Source organism: Mustela nigripes, chromosome 6 (genome assembly GCF_022355385.1).
Source record: "Mustela nigripes isolate SB6536 chromosome 6, MUSNIG.SB6536, whole genome shotgun sequence".
Taxonomy (NCBI): domain Eukaryota; kingdom Metazoa; phylum Chordata; class Mammalia; order Carnivora; family Mustelidae; genus Mustela; species Mustela nigripes.
In genome coordinates, this window is record NC_081562.1 from 99,998,249 (window position 1) to 100,003,587 (window position 5,339).

Here is a 5,339-nt window from a genome sequence, read left to right on the forward strand (position 1 = left end):
TCTGTGAATCACCAGGTTTACACACTTCACAGCACTCACCAAAGCACATACCCTCCCCAATGTCCACAATCCCACCTCCTTCTCCCAAACCCCCTCCCCCCAGCAACCCTCAAAAGCAGATTTTTAACTGACTGAGCCACCCGGTGTGCCTCCCATCTGCATCTAAAATAATCTTTCTAAAAATGCTAGTTTTATAGAGCATACCTGATTAAATTATTTGAAGTCTCCAAATGATGTACAGAATAAGGTCTTGACCCCTTTAGCTGTATGTTGTTTCTGCCTATTTCAACTTGTTCTTTTCCCACACACTGATGCAAACTTTACTAGTTGCAGAGGTGAGAACAAACTGGAAAGGGAGAGAGAAGTGAGGAAAGTGACAGATTCTGTAGATGAAATAGTGAGATGCTCCTTTGAGATACAATTGACATATCCTTAAGTTAAAGGTATACAAATGCTGATTTGATACAATTTTTTATGGCAAAATGATTATCACCATAACATTACCTAACACTTCCCTCATGTCACATAGTTACCATTTCTTTTTGGGGGTGAGAACATTTAAGATGTACTCTCTTCCCAATTTCAAATACATAGTATAGTATTAACTAGTTAGACCTGAATTTATTCATCTAGAAAAAACCTGGGGGAAAGAAAGAAAAAGAAAAGGAAGGGAGGGAGAGAGAGAGAAAGAGGGGGAAAGGGAGAGTGAGACAAAAGGAGGGAGAGATGGAGAAGGGAGAGAGGGAAGGAAGGAACGAAAGAAGGAAGGAAGATGGAAGGAGAGAAAAGGAAGGAGGGAGGGAAAGGAAGGAAGAATGGAAAAAAGAAACAGCAGCTATTAAGTAAAAAAGAAATAGTGAGATACAAGTGAAGTGGCTAGCTTTGGTGAATAATCATGACCTCCATCAGCAGTTATCATTAACAGTGAACTACTAAGTTTGGGTTGCTTGTACATTCCAGTACATGACTGTGAGATCACAACCTGGGCTGAAACCAAGCCTGACATTTGACTCTGCCATCCAGATGCCCCCCAAATTAAGATTTTTTAACTTATGAAATAAGATACTGATTGAATTTCATTTTTTTCAAATAAGGAATCAATTTTCTTCCACATAATTTATTGTACAGAATCCTTTTCATGTTAATTTGAAATGCTATCTATATTGTATATTGTAGTTTCATATAGCATGAGACTATTAGAGGCAGTCCATTTTCTTCCAATTAGCCAGTTGTCTATCCCTACACCAATACTCCATTGTTTTAATTACTCTTGCTTTTTAAAAAGTTTTCATATATACTAGGATAGGTACATCAAATTAATTCTTTTTTTTCTTTTTTTAAAATTAAATGTATCTATTTTCAGCATAACAGTAGTCATTATTTTTTCACCACACCCAGTGCTCCATGCAATCCATGCCCTCCTTTTTATTTAGAGGTCTTGCCAATACTTACTCTTTCACTTTTCCACAGAAGTGTTGAAATGTACTTGACAAATTCCAAAATCACATGTTGGTATTTTCATTGATAATGAATTTATAGGCTAGCTGGGGAAGAATTACAAATTTTACAATATGGATATTTTTTGTCACTGAATATGTCATGTATGGCCCATTCAAGTGTTTTTGTCTCTGAATAATATGTAATTCTTTGGATATGGATCTTCCTTACTTTTGTTAGATTAATTCTTTGGTATTAATAATTGCATTGCTATTATAAATGGTATTTATATTCAGTTATATTCGCTGACTGATATGTCAGAGAAATGCAATTGTTGTTGTTATTATTTTGGCATATTGATTCTAGCCAACTGCACACACAGCCTTTCTTATCATATTTTAAAATATATTGGACATATATTTGCAAGTAAAAAATTGTAACTGAAATAAAGATAATTCAATTTCTCTACAATTTTTAATTTTTTTTATAAACAAATAATGCATTATTAGCCCCAGGGGTACAAGTCTGTGAATCGCCAGGTTTACACACTTCACAGCACTCACCATAGCACATACCTTCCCCAATGTCCATAACCCCACCCCCCTCTCCAGACCCCCCACCCCCCAGCAACTCTCAGTTTCTTTTGTGAGATTAAGAGTCACTTATGGTTTGTCTCCCTCCCAATCCCATCTTGTTTCACTTATTCTTTTCCTACCCCCCAAACCCCCCACGTTGCATCTCCACTTCCTCATATCAGGGAGATCATATGATAGTTGTCTTTCTCCAATTGACTTATTTTTACTAAGCATAATACCCTCTAGTGCCATCCACATCGTCGCAAATGGTAAGATTTCATTTCTTTTGATGGCTGCATAGTATTCCATTGTATAAATATACCACATCTTCTTTATCCATTCATCTGTTGATGGACATCTAGGTTCTTTCCATAGTTTGGCTATTGTGGACATTGCTGCTATAAACATTCAGGTGCATGTGATCCTTTGGATCACTATGTTTGTATCTTTAGGGTAAATACCCAGTACTGCAATTACTGGGTCATAGGGTAGCTCTGTTTTCAACATTTTGAGGAACCTCCAAGCTGTTTTCCAGAGTGGTTGCACTAGCTTGCATTCCCACCAACAGTGTCTTTCTCTACAATTTTTAAGCTTTTAATTTATTTTTCTTGGTTTATTTCTCTGGCCAGAATTTCCATTATACTGTTATATAGAAACAATGAAAACAAACATTTTTTTCCTGTTTGTGATTTTTTTTATAAAAAGTTTTCTTTATTATTTGACAGAGAGAGCACAGGCAGGAAAGTGGCAGGCACAGGGGAAGGGAGAAGGATCTCTGCTGAGCAAGAAACACTGATGTGGGGCTCGATCCCATGACCCTGAGGTTGTGACCTGAGCCAAAGGCAGATGCATAACAGACCGAACCACCCAGGCACTCCTCCTCTTTGCGTTAAAGGGAATGCTTCCAACATTGCCTTTTTAGGATTATTATTGCTATGTGCTTTTGTCAAATATCACTTAGAAAGAGGGAGTTTATTTCTATTCCCAGCTTATGAAAAGTTTTTATCAAATATTTTACTATGTCATTGAAATTATTATATGGAATTTTTTTAAAGATTTATTTATTTGACAGAGAGAGACACAGTGAGAAAGTGAACACAAGCAGGGGGAGTGGTAGAGGGAGAGGCAGACTCCCCGCTGTGCAGGGAGCCTGATGCAGGGCTTGATCCCAGGACCCTGGTATCATGACCTGAGTGGAAGGCAGCCAGTTAATGACTAAGCCACCCAGGCACCCCGATTATATGGATTTTTTGGCCATGAATCTATTATGTGGTTCATGATAGTTATAGATTTTTCTATTTCAAACCAAACTTAACTCTGGGTAAACCTAAGGTTTATTGACTTTTTAAATATTTTTGCTGAATTTAGTATGCTAAATTTTAATGTAGTCTTTAATTTTTGTTTTGAAAGAATAAAAACACAAATAAGTGAGGGAGAGACAACTCAGGACAGAAGGGTTTTTTTGTGGAGTCTATAGGGATTTCTACATAAAAGATCATGTCATCTGCACAGAGATTATTTTAATTCCTCTTTTCCAAGCTGAATATCTTTTGTTTATATCTTTTCCAAGTTGAATATCTTTCATTTATCTTGCTGTACTTTCAGTACTGTGTTGACCAGAAGTGGGGAGAATGAATACCCTGCCTTCTTCTAAATCTTAGAGGCAAAGTTTCCCCTTTTGCCCCCACCCCAATAGATTATGATGTTAGCTGTTGATTTTTCATAACAGCCTTAATGGAGCTGATGAATTTCGTTTTTACCTACCATGTAGCAAGTTCTCTCCATGAATCATGTGGTTTGGAGTGATAGGGTTCAGAGTCAATGGCCAAGAAAAAATTCTTGAGACATCTTTGGTGCAAAAAATGTTGTTTTATTAAAGCACAGGGACAGGTCCCATGGGCAGAAAGAGCTGCCCTGGGGTTGTGAGGAGTGAGGAATTATATAAGATTTTCTGTTGTATGGAGAGGAGGGTGATGATGTTATGGCTTCAGGAAATTGAGTCTCTAGGTTTCGGGAGATTGCTTTTGTCTCATAAATCATTAAGACAGTTGCAAACTGATGGAGACTCCTGTCCCTCAAGACCAAGATCTCTATCAGCTAACTATTTGTTCTTGCCTTTCCTTTATTCTTGGGCACCAGGAGTGGCTGAGGAATGTCACATATATCCCACCTTGGGGGCATGGGGGTCCTGTGCTCTCAGCTTGCTTTCTCCTTCCTCATCACTTACTGTCACCAAACTGTACACTTAAAGTCAAGCAGAAAGAATCAAGTATCATATGGTTTCACTTACTTGTGTAGCATGAGGAATAACACGGAGGACATGAGAGATGGAAAGGAGACGGGAGTTAGGGGAAACTGGAGGGGGAGATGAACCATAAGAGATTGTGGACTCTGAGAAGCAAACTGAGGGTTTGGAGGAGAGGGGAGGTGGGGGGTTGGGTGAGCCTGGTGGTGGGTATTAAGGAGGGAACATATTGCATGGAGCACTTGGGTGTGATGCATAAACAATGAATTCTGGAACACTGAAAAGAAATTTTAAAAATATTAAATTAAAAAATAAATAAAAATGGTAAAGATGTCGAAAGAAAGAGAAAGAAAGAAAAAGAGAAAGAAAGGAGGGAGGGAGAGAGGAAGAAAGGGAGGGAAGGAAAAAGAAAAACCCTTTAGGTCTCTATAAATAATAGATTGGGAAGGATTTTCAAAACCAAAGACAGAGTATAATGTTTGTTGTGGTGAATTTTTTTGTTTGTTTGTTTTTCTTTTCTTCCTACTTCTAACCCATCTTTCTGGCCAGATGAACGGGAAGGAATATCAGGGAACATGGGAGCCTCCTTTGGTTATTTTAATTTTTTGCGCTCCTGGCTCTGCCTCTAGGCCAGCTTCAAAGGCATATCTGTGACAATGTTAATTTCTAGTGTTTCCTTTTTACTTTTTCTTAGAATTCCATTCTACTTACATTATCCATATGCTCTTGTAGGTTGTCCACTTTTTCCATTTGAGACATTAACATATTAATCATAGTTGTTTTATTTTTTAAAGATTCATTTATATGCAAACAATGAATCATGGAATACTACATCAAAAATTAATGATGTTTTCTCCTGTTTTGTAGAAGATTAATTGACCATAGAGTTGAGGGTCCATATCTGGGCTCTCTACTCTGTTCCACTGGTCTATGTGTCTGTTTTTATGCCAGTACCATGCTGTCTTGGTGATCACAGCTTTGTAATAAAGCTTGAAAACAGGTAACGTGATGCCCCCAGCTTTAATTTTGTTTTTCAACATTTCCTTAGCGATTCGGGGTCTCTTCTGATTCCATACAAATTT